The 12000-nt window shown below is 44.5% G+C and overlaps 1 protein-coding gene across 1 annotated transcript in view; it reads right to left on the reverse strand.

Annotated features, from left to right (window-relative positions):
- Positions 1 to 8327, reverse strand: part of EPC2 (enhancer of polycomb 2) — a gene marked incomplete in the record, with an annotated part of 136723 nt that extends 128396 nt beyond the window's left edge. The window contains 2 exon segments of the mRNA XM_027775356.1: positions 5469 to 5472; positions 8321 to 8327.
- Between the last annotated feature and the right edge of the window lie 3673 nt (positions 8328 to 12000).

Below are 12000 nucleotides of genomic sequence, written 5' to 3' on the forward strand. Positions count from 1 at the left end.
CCGCTCGCCGGGCGCCCGGGTGGAAGCGCGGGCAGTCGGGGCGCAAAGTCTGGGAGCGGGAAAGGACCTGGTCGCCCAGGGCCCGACGGCCACGGCGCGAGGCTGCACTCAGACAGCGCGCGGTCTCCGGTCGCCCCAGCGCGGGCTCATTCGCATCCCCCGGGAAGTGCGAACGGTTCCCGGCCGTCTGCCCACTCCCCGGGGCGCACGGGGATCGCCGCCCCGAGCACGCCCGAGCTGCCCCCGCCCTTCCCCGCACCCTCCCTCCCGCTCCTGAGCTAAGAGCTCTCCAAGGTAAGGCTCCACGCTGCCCTCACCTGCGCCCGAGGATGCTCGGGGCAGCCCTGGTGGCTAATAGGTGGAAGCTGCGGGTGCAACAAGTGAACTGGAACCTGTCACCCAAACTTCGGGGGAGTTGCTTTGTGGCGGGAGCTACGTCCCTCATTTCAGAAACATTCGGATTCTTAAAAGTTCAACTCTGTTTAACGAAGGCAGCACGCACTTCCGAAGTGGCAAGTGTGTGGGAAATACCGAGTGCTGCAGGAGACGCCAGGAAGTCCGAGACAAAAGTTCTAGCCCCGTGAAGCGTTCACGTTAATAGGGTGTCTGGACGGTTAGAACGATGAATAATGGTAAAGGACTGAAATTTGGGAGAAAAAGGCAGCTAGAAAGATAAAAGACAGCCAAAAAAGAGAGAGAGAGGATTGAAGGGGAAAGGAAAGGAAAAATACTTAAAGAAAACAATACAATACAGGTATGAGAAGGTGGTAGTACCTAATTAATTACCAAATGAGATCGACGGGTAATAATTACTGTGAGGGCCCAGAGAAACGAGAGTATTTCAACCTGAACTGGTTAAAGGAAGCTCTAAAGAGGAGGGAAAACTAGGTTGACTTAAATAAGTGCCCATTTTGGCTGACATCAGCGTCATTTAACCAAGAGTGTCTGGTTAGCCTTTAAGCATTACAGATGTCTCACAAAATCCCTTTTAAGAGTTTAAAACATTTTACCATTTCTAAATGATTGATAAATAGCTTGCCAAGCTTGGAGAACCACGGTGGGTTTGCCTAAGTCCAACTGTGAACAAAGCCATTCTACAGTCGTCTCTGTGTGACATCAAAGCAATATTTCTTGCTCTATATTCTCCTCCTCCGCCTCCTTTCTTCCTTTTTCTTCTTCCTCCTCCCGCTTTCCCTCCCACCTCTTCCTCCTGAAGGCAAAATGGTGCATATAGACTTCACAGTGGTGTCTAAATAGTCTAACCAGTTCGTCCCACAAGGACTTGGAGCATTGTTACGTGGGGCAGTGGGGCTCGAGTGCTTTCCATCCACTTTGTTATTGGAAACAATTGAGATGTGGTGACTCACTTATTGTAAGCAATACCTTCCTCGAGCTTATGGGCATGGCCTGCTCAGGGTGCTACCCTCTGGAGGAGTTCCAGTCTTCTGCAAGGAAGAACAAGAAGTTCCTGGGAGGGAGTGAACACCGGCTTCAGCCTGAAAGGGGGGAAAAAAGCAATGGCTGAAGAGATGAGTCACTCGGGTTTTAACCTAGATGTTTAGTACTCTCAGGTTCAGAAAGACCGCTTTCTTCCAGTCCTTGTCGTCACTGCCGCTCTCTCAGGAAAGGAAATATTGAGTGTAACGTATCAGCCTAATAAGTTATAGTGGTCTCTTAAATACCCTTAAATAAAAATATCCCAATTAATTGAGTTCCATTTAATTCGTATAACCTTATGACAATATACTTTTATCAGTAAGTGAACTGAGGCTCAGACAGATCATTTCCAGTTTCAACAGTAATAGCTTGCAAAGTGTGGCTCAGGTCTAGATCTCAAACTTGCTTCCTCAATAGTGCCACCCATGTTATGCAAGCTCTTCATTTAGTTGGTTGCCCGGTGAGTGTTGTGTTGTGTTTTGTTTCGTTTTGTTTTTTGAGAGATTTTTGCTATAGGGTGCATGTGCTTAACAGAGAGACAAAAAGCAAGAAATTCCCCCGGAGGGATGGTCACCTGGCAATCCCTTCTCCTCCATTTTCCTCTCAGGATTTTGGGCACACAGGCACACGCGCCTTGCGTGAATTTCAAGTTTCTGGGTCCAGAATTCAAATGGCGGTCAGCCATGTGGGAGTTACAACAACATAACCATTAAGCCATCAAAGGGTTCTAAAGCTGTTGATCCAAAGTGAGTTACTGAGACTCTCCAACCAATGGCTAATGGAGTACAGAACCCAGAGCCTAGAGGTGCAGTAGCCTAAGGAAGACAGAACAGTATCTGCTCTGTTAATCACTGTGTCCTCAGTGCCCTGCCTCACAGATCACAGGCATCTGATATGGATTTGTTAACTGATAGTCCACGAAAAAAGTCAGTGCTACTGACCCCACTCCACCGCAGCTTGGAGTTCACTTACCCTGTGGCCCGTCACCTGACTTAAGCCATTGTTGCCGCTACTTGCTCTTATTCTGGCCTTCCCTGTTCTCCAGCTTCCTTTCTTTGGGCATAGGAATTTTAGAACCAATTAATGCAATTCAAATAAACTGTTTTGAAACCTGAAATTCAACTCTAGCGATGGGGTTTTGCTGTAGTAGTTGTTTGGGTCTTTTATTTTGACCATAAAACAGTTTTCTTCCCAAATCTCCATTTTCTTTTTGCCCTCTAGGCAATGATTATAGAGCTGAAAATAAAATAGTTTGAGGTAAATAATACAATACACTTTTCAACTGAGACACAGCCTGTGTTCTCTTGGTTTCTAACTCAGTGCCCAGATCAGAATACCTCTGTTTCACATTAGTAACGTACTTTAATTTGTATATAAATACTATTTTTATAAAGTTTATTTCTAATCTATTTGTTGATACCCATATAAGTGTTAATGCTAAAAAGAGAAAATACATTTTCAACTTTTGAAGTAGATCCTCTTTTAAAATATCTTTATCAATACCTGTTTTAATAGTGGTGCAGTTTAAGAGCCTATTTTAGTTTCCATGTGTAATGCGCTGAATACAGTCATTCTAAAATCAGTATGCTTCAGATATGCTCTGGACAGTTCCAAATCACATGCATTTAGCTCACCAAGGATAATTTATAAATACCCAAGAATTAGAACTAGTTTTACAGCCAGCCATAGCAAAAAAATAAAACCACTGTCTAAATGTTGTCTAAATAAGAATAAATGTCAGGTAATTATAAGAATTGGGATTATAATCCAGTTTCTATTCCCCAGTATTATAATCAGGGCAGGCAGCTTCCAAATAATAGACAAATTACTTCTTGAAAGGAACCTTAAAACTGGGAAACACAATTGCTATTCAACTATTTCAGAGTTTTGTAAATGTCACGTTCTTTCTAATTGGCTCCCTATTTCAGCAAGCCCAATTGAAAGTTAATTGGGTTGGTATGTGAACTGCATCTCTGCCCCTCCCCCTTCTGTTCCCAGGAAGGAGCGTTGTAGCAATAAAGCTTCCTTGTTTTCCATATGTGATCTGAATGTGAGGTCTGCGTTTATTATAGTCAACTGGAACTGGTCCCTTTATTCTAGTGCCCACTACCGAGGCAGCTCTGAATCTCTCAGACATAGAGACAGAGATGCTGAGAGATGGCATGCCAAACGTCTACCTCCACCTCTATATTCGCCACAGTGGGAATACCAGATGGTAAATAAAAATTCGTGGCTGTGGCTCAGTATCTCTTAGCTGTAGTTCTCCTCTCAGACCTGGTTGGAATCACAGGGTGCCACCTTGTGTATGAGCTGACGATTTACTTCCTCTTTCCACAAAGGATTCAGAGAGATGCAAAAACCATCAGCCTGCAAGCTCTGTATTTTATTAAGAAGGAAAAAATGCGACAGATATAATTGAAGGAAACAGATTTGAAAACACACCGCTCAAGAGGGTCCACAACACTCAATTTTAAATCCCACCGACAGCCTGTCTCATTTGTTCCCCCACCCCTGACCAAAAAACACACCCCACGCCCCACACATGGAACAGATTGACGCCGCTCACTCGGGCTTTCGGATAGGGATACCAGAAAGAAGTAAAGCTCATGTGACAGACCTAATGACTGACTTGGACAATTATCCATCCAAACAGCAGGAGAGCTACTGAGATTTTATTTCAGGACTATGGATTTTTGAGAAGCACTAAGTTCCATTGAGCTGATGAATACGATCCCACTTATTTTAGTAAAGTGATAGCAAGGTTTTTAAAACTGGCTGAGTTGGAAACAGAAATACAATTGTTGGAGCAAGGCCAGGAGAGGTAAATTAGGATCCTTTTCAATCCAAGTACCTTGCCTTTGAGAAATTCCACACTTTGAGAAAACCAACTTGCTGTTTCATTCATGGAACTTCGGTGACGCATTCATGGGCCTTTCATAGATTTTTTTAATCATTTATTTCATTGTCTTTATTATTACTCAATTTGACCAGAGAGACAGAGGAAGAGAGGGAGGGAGGGACAGTGAGAAAGTAAGCCAGGTCTGGGGCTCAAACTGTGGTCAGCCATGTGGGAGTCCAGCACTTCAACCACTGCACCACCTGCCAGCCCCTCATATTGTTTTCTGTAGGGAGTTTGAGTGGTGCCTCCTGGAGCTTGGGGGTGGAGGCTGCAGGTGCACATCCGCTGTGGGCTGGGACCTCCCATTCTGTGTATTCCCTGCTGCATTCTTTGGCCTCCTCTACTGGCTCATCCCACCTCCTCAAGCATCTTTAAAAGATGGCTTGGCAGGTCGGCCCTCTCTGTGCAGGCAGTCTAGTCTCTGACTGGCTAGCACATCTTATACAACAAGCAGGCTCAGAGCACTGAGCCCCCTGGAATCCGGAGTGTTAGCGAGAAAAGCCCACTGTTAAGAAACCCGGGGTGCTTTTAGAACTGTGGTTCCTCTTAGCTGTTTTTAATCTCTTCCACCAGCCAAACACTACTGTGTAGAAGTACAAATTTGTGAATGGAATATGTAGCTGGAACCCTGAATTAAAAACCATCAGTGAATTGATTTAGTAACAGTCATGCCTTATTGATCTTATCTTTGTTGTCACCTAGAACAACATGGCTTGTTTCCTAAGAAAAGATTCTGGTGTTAGCATATTTTGAGCCCCTGAAATTCCAGAGTGACTTGTTAGGAGGCAGGAAGGAAAACAACTTCATGTCTGCAAATTAGAAGACAGGTTTACTTGTCTTTTGCCAGCTATTAAAGGTGACTTTGGCAGGGGGAGAAACAAGCCATTGAAATAAAACACACTAATTACCTATTTGTTTACTGGGCTCACCCACCCCCCATCCTCTTGTTTCAGAAAGAATTGCAGGTGGCTTTTGAGAGTTGCTAAAATATGCTTGGATAGGTTTGGGCTGTAAATTTCCTAGTGGCATGAAGTTAGGAAATCTTGTCGGCTTCACAGTCCACAATGCCCATTAGATAAAATGATTACTCAGGAAATTTACAGTCATTCCTGATCCTAATCAGAATGTCTAAGAGTCTTAGTAGATAGAGCAACTAGGTGATGCAACAGTTCCTCATAATAGACACAGGAGTACCCTAAGGCTGTTTCTTGTAGTGACTGACTTCCCTAGACACAAACGCGTTACATGCAATCCAGCACCAACAATTCTCAGACCTTAGAGTGCACCTGGGTGTTTGAGGCTTTGAGCCTTACCCCATGCCAATCCAAGAGTGTGAATGGATACCAGCCTCCAGGCGGTCCTCCCAGAATGTTTTTCAACTATCTCCTGATAAACTGCCCGTTCTTCTAAGTGCCCAATTAAATGCCTTAAATGACCGTGTGTAGAGGATAGAGTTAATGTCCTTTTGGGGGAAGAAGGGGACTTAACAAGGGCCAGTGCCTGGAAGGAAGCTGTCTCTCCTGCTCTTGCAGTGAGTTAATCCACTAGCAGGGCCAAGAGGTCATGTGACCTTGGCATGAACAAAGTGTGCATTGCTCTCAGGTTAGTTGGCCTTGGGGGCTGGGGCCATGGAGAAAGGCTGTTCTTGCACACTGCCTCCACAAGAAGATTGGCCTCTAGTGACAATAACCATCGTTTGCTAGCTTCATTTTCTAGCTGTGACTCTGCTTCCAGTGTTAGCTGTGCTTCTGCTTGGAGAGCAGCCCCTTCCATGGCTACTTCTTACTATGTGCAGCTTCTATAGCCCAAGAGGCTGTCCCAAGGCTGGTTCTGAAGGACAATGAGTTTCAGAATGTCCACTTTCAGAGGAAGACATCAGCTTCTCCTACTCAAAGCCTTACAAGTCTCCACACAAGTCCAGCAGCCTTCCTGACACTGGGCATTCCCCTCTAGGGTGGCACACAGCCCCTGCCTACAAATGACCCAGGTCCACCATTTTAGGACCATGGATGGGGAGCCACGTGAACACAGGATTCCAGAAGTAGATGCTGAACCTCTGCTTGGGGACCAGTTTCTGCCACCATGTTGATAGTTTAGTCTGGAGTTCGCTGCTTGAAGGCCCTACTGAATTTTTTTTTTTTTTTCTACAGGAGCTCACTGTTGACAATGTTTTCAGCCTTCCTGCTAGGACTACAGCTATGCGCCACCAAGCCCAGCTCTTTTTTTTTTTTTTTTTTTTTTTGCAATTTGACAGGGCCTTGCTTTGTTGTCTAGGCCAGGTCAAGCTCCTGATCCTCCTGCCTCAGCCTTTCCCACTCACTGGGATTACAGGTGCACAAGCCTTTAGTGTAGCCCAGGACTCCTACGCCAGTATCCCGTGTGGCCCCAGCCTGTGAGGCGCAGCGTCTTAGCAGCACCTGTCACCATAGCTGGACTACTTACTGAGTTTTATGGCACTTTCTCCCACTATCTCCCTATATTATGGGGATAAGATGACCTATATAGGATATTTCAGCCCATGAATGGCATAGCTCTAGTAATTTCAAATGTGCCTAAGTGGCGACACTTGAAAACTATTTTAGGCATGGAGATAAGTCTGGAATATTTTACCAAAATATTCCCCATAATGAGGAAAATGAGACTGCAGAGAAAAGATGGTGATAAAGAGAAAGCCTTACTTTTCACTCTATATAGCTCTCATGATTGGTTAAATAACAATGATGATGATAAGGCCAACCCTATAGTCTAATGGCTAAGGGAGCTGGCTTTCACATTACTGATGATGATTCACATCCCAGCCTGGCAGCCTGAAAAACACACTGGAGGTGTGGGCATGGGTGCCCCAAGTCCTGACAGCATGGAGAGAGGAAGAGAAGGGATTGCGACTTGACCATGCCTCATTGGAGAGTGCTTCTCCCCCTTTACCCCTACCCTTGCACACATACCCTCTGGCAATTAAAACATAAGTCCAGATAGATCATTTTTAAAACTCATTTTAAAGAATTAAAGTCTGGGTCCCTCAGGTGGCATAGTGGTTAAGGGGCTGAACTCCCATGTGGTCAACTGAAGTTCTATTCCTAAACCCGGCAGTTTGAAACTCATGCCGGGTGTGTGTGTGTACGCGCATGTGCATTTGTGTGTGTGTGTGCATCCAAAATCCTGAGAGGAGAATGGAAGAGAAGGAGTTGCTGCATGGCCATCCCCCCTGTGGGGTGATTTCTCGCTTTCCTTACTTCTTCCCTCTTCTCTCTCTCTGGTGAGCACTGAGCGCAGCGCACGCACCCTATAACAAAAACAAAAACAGCAACAACAAAAACAAACAAAAACAAACACCCTCTCTCTTAAAAAAAAAAAAAAAAAAGTCTAGTAATGGAACATTAGATACTCAGGCTTTAGAGAGACACAAAGCTGATCTCGAGGTATCCTGTAGCCCAGTTAAATGTTACATAAATGTTGCATTGCTTAACTTCTGTTAACCTCTGGGACTATGAAATGGATACAATGTGCCCATCTCACAGGCTTCTAATGATAAGTAAATAAAATAAAAAGATACAAATTGGCTAACCCAGTACTGGCAAAGAGTAGAAACCCAATCAGCATGAAAACTAGTTTCTTTTCCTTTCCCTCTGTCTTTTTATTTACATGACTTGAGGTCATTAAAATTAGATAAAATTGCAACTGTTGCAAGTATGAGCTGAAACCCTGAATTTCTATTCTGGTTCATTTTATATGTTTTTAATTTAAAACTAAACAGAACATCTGTCTCTACCCCAAGCCAACCCACCCCCAGTTTTAACATCATACTCTGGCCTTGTTTGGGTCTCATCAACCACTCAAACATGAAGTAGTATAATTATTCAAACCACCATGACTATAGGGCCCTGCCAAAGAGATAACATTAGATGCTCCAAGATGGGAAGGCCATATCTTTGTTAAGGAGAGACAAATCTAAATGCTTAATCAGACTCTAAAACGTCAGATTACTTACTCATTTTCCAAAATGTTCTCTTCAGTAACTATGGTAAGATGAATCACATAACCTAAAGATCAAATTTGAGGGGAGGGATACCCTCTCTGCCTTCCCTTCCTTATTTCTTCTCACCCTCTCTTCCTCCTTTTCCTTCTTCCTTCCTTTCATCCTCCTCTTATTTTAGGACATTTTAAAGCTAATTTTAAAATTTCAAGTTTCTGGGCCAGCCCGATGGTTACGGAAGCTGGATCCCACATGGCTAACTGTGTGGCCAGACCTGGCAGCTGAAAATACACTGGGGACATACGCATGCATGCTTAAAACCCTGAAGGAAAGGAGAAACGGAGACGGGATTAAGGCATGGCCATTCCCCCTGGGTAGTGCTTTCTCCCATTCTCCTCCCCTCCCATCTCTCTCTGGTAAGCAAAGTTTCTGTCTGAACAGAGACCTGGTTTGCTCCTGCTCAAAATTTGAAAGAGAAAGGCTACTTGCCAATGAAAAATACTGTCATACTCTGTAAGCTGGCTGTGTCTGGGTTTGTGTTTACCTGTACAATGAGACCACCACACTCATAAGTGATATCACAAGGAATATTAACAAAGTCATAATACTGGAACATACTGGAGGACTTCCAACTAACTTGCCAATGATGTTTGAAAATGTCTGAGTCTTCAACACACCTGTTGGCACACATCCACTCTGGTATGTATGTCCCTTTCACATATCTATCTCGGTTTAGTAAAGGGCCAGACTTTGTGCAGAATAAGGTGACTAAACTGAGAATTTTGAGGTGATGCTCCCCTCTTCTTCCCCCCTCCTCCTCCTCTTCTTCTTTTAATTAATTAGCTTGTTGTAAAAGTAGGAGACAATGACGCTAATTTGCTCGCATAATTTGTAAACTAACTCTGATAGCCTTCCAAAGAAAGAGTTTCCCAATGCAGCCAGCTGGCCCCAAGCTCTGCTGTAAAGAACCACACTGCTTTGGACTTAGGCGTGTCTGTGTGCTTATGAAGCCAGGCCCATCACTTATGGAACATTCTCCTTTATTTTTATCCATGGATATAATTTACATAAGGAGAAAATCCTGAAAACTAGGCTGGTAGCTTTGGCTTTTACCGACCTTTCCTGACTCCTGAGAGGGGAAAGACTTCTCTAAGCAAGAGGTTATCCAGAAGAGAAAATAAACATCTTGCTTGTGTTCTATGACAAGACACTTATTCTTTATTATTTTTATGTACAAACGGCTCCGAATGCATGCTATGTGAATAAGCTTGAATCAAGCTTGATTTCATTTGTTAGTTTTAATATAACCTCTAAGTCTGCACAGATTTAAAGTTATCTGTCCCAATTACAAATAATTGGCCATTCCACGAAACAGAAGAGAGGGCATTGCCCAAACACCTAGAAGGAGAATATCATTTCATTTCCACTCCCAAAGGCTGGTTTCGCCCCTCTAGAAGTTGCTGCTTGCTCTCAGTAGCACAACTACCAGCCCAGAGCAAGCACAGTTACTGGCTTCCCCGCCCTGGCGCCTGATCTATAGTAATAAATTCCCAGGGTGGCCGCACATTTACACAGCACATGAGCACTCTCACAGCAGGCTCAACTAGATGTGGATACACAACACGATCACTTCCCCAGTAGGCGCTGTTCAATACGGTTAGACAGCGCGGTCTCCGCACCGCAGGCTCTCTACAATACGGATTCCTCACATGGCCATGAAGAATACCTCCGGCAACCGGAACGCGTCTGACTGCAACCTCCATCCCTGCGGGAACAGCTCGATGGGGACGCGACACATCAAACCTAACTTCCCATGTGCACTCAGGTGTAGACTCCCACAGTAGGGCGTGTGGCACAGCAGGTTCTCCCATGGAGAAACCTGCCCACAAACACAGTGGAAACAGATTGGCCCCTGTAGACGAGATGGAATAGGACCTCCCAATGGGACAGCGAACGTGGCACGCCATGTTCTAACTTTAGCCAAGTGACAATGAAAAACAAGCCTGGCGGGGAACCAGCAGTTAGCGTAATGGCTATGTCGCTGGACTCCCATGTAGTCGACCGCGGTTCGTGTCCCGGCCCCGGTGGCTTAAAACTCACGCCGGGCGCGTGTGCGTGCGTGCCCAAGATCCCGAGAGGAGAATGGAGGAGAAGGGATTGCGGCGTGACCATCCCCCCTGGGGGGTGATTTCTCGCTTTCTGTCTCTATGTCTCTCTCTGTCTGTCTGGCGAGCACACGCGCCCTACAGGGAAAATCTCTCAAAAAAAAAAAAAAAAAAAAAAAAAAAAAAAAAAAAAAAAAAAAAAAAAAAAAAAAAAAAAACCAAGCCTGGCGCGGAAAAGACCTGTAATGTACAAAAACAGCGTAATAAATGAATCTGAAGAAAAAGACAAGGTGCGTACCGACTTGGGTGAAGTGTGGCTCTTCCTGCATCCACACCACGAGTGCCTGAGGCAGAACAGAGTGTATGTGACATCATCCTGCTAGTCTCATTAGAGCAGATCTTTTGATGGAAGGTGCTATGTCTCTGGGCTGCTTTGATGTGTGTGAAAACACGCTAACTTCTTTGTGTAGAGTAACATTATCAACTGCTGTATAGAATAAAAACGAGTCTTTTAGGCAGATAAATGAAGTATTTCTTTTTTTGCCAACTATAAAGAAAGCAAATGGTTTTGCAAATTCAAAATCAAAATAACAAACTCTGAAATCAAATTAGCAAAAAAGGAGTAATTATTTTATCAAAAAGCATTCCATTTACTTTTCAATGATGCTATTCCCATAGATTCCCACTTGGCTAATCTGGCATGTGGCCCAGAAGTGTCCATGTAACACAGACACAAGGTGATTCTACATCAGAACATTTCACACAGCTTCATCCCTGTCGGATCCTCCTTTCTTCCTCATCTTTCCTTTTCTCCAAGTTTCCTCTTCCTCCTGTCCTCTCTGTCTCTTTTCTCCTCCCCCCCCCCCTTATTTCTCTAGCTAGTGGCAGGGAGATGCTGGGGAAAGGGCCACAGGGATGAGGAGGTTGCTTGGAGTGTCATGAAGAAAAGAAAAGAAAAGAAAAGAAAAGAAAAGAAAAGAAAAGAAAAGAAAAGAAAAGAAAAGAAAAGAAAAGAAAAGAAGAGAAGGAAAGGAAATCCTGCCAGTTTCATAAGCTGCAAGCTGTGTCTCAGAGCAGGACTAGGTCTCCCAATCACCTGTGCCCCTTTGGACGTGGCACAGAGCATGCCCCTAATTTTCTACAGTTGTGGGTGAGAGAGGGAGGTCACTGCAGCCAAGAGAAGACGGGCAGAGATCTTGGACTGAACTCGTAATTGTTCAGATTTGGTCCCAGCTACAGAAAGATGCTGCATTTAAAACAGTGATCCCATGGTCCAGTCTCGGGGGCACAGGCAGTAGTATACTGACCTGCAGGATGGAAGCCACATGGCTGACCACAGGTCTGGATCCCAAGTCCACCTGAAACATGCCGGGGGTACAGACCAGGTCCCAATGAGCTGGAGGACGGGGGGAAAGGGATCATGTTATGGTGAGACTCTTTCAAAATAGACTCTCTTGCTTTTTCTTTCTCTCTTTCTCATAAAAAAAAATTTTAAATAAAATAAATACAGCTAAGTATTGACACAATTTCCCACCAAAGATCTTTGTAAATACTGAGGCTCTTATATTAGCTCTCATTTCTTCCCT

Source organism: Tupaia chinensis, unplaced genomic scaffold (genome assembly GCF_000334495.1).
Source record: "Tupaia chinensis unplaced genomic scaffold, TupChi_1.0 Scaffold000549_1, whole genome shotgun sequence".
In the NCBI taxonomy this organism is placed as follows: domain Eukaryota; kingdom Metazoa; phylum Chordata; class Mammalia; order Scandentia; family Tupaiidae; genus Tupaia; species Tupaia belangeri.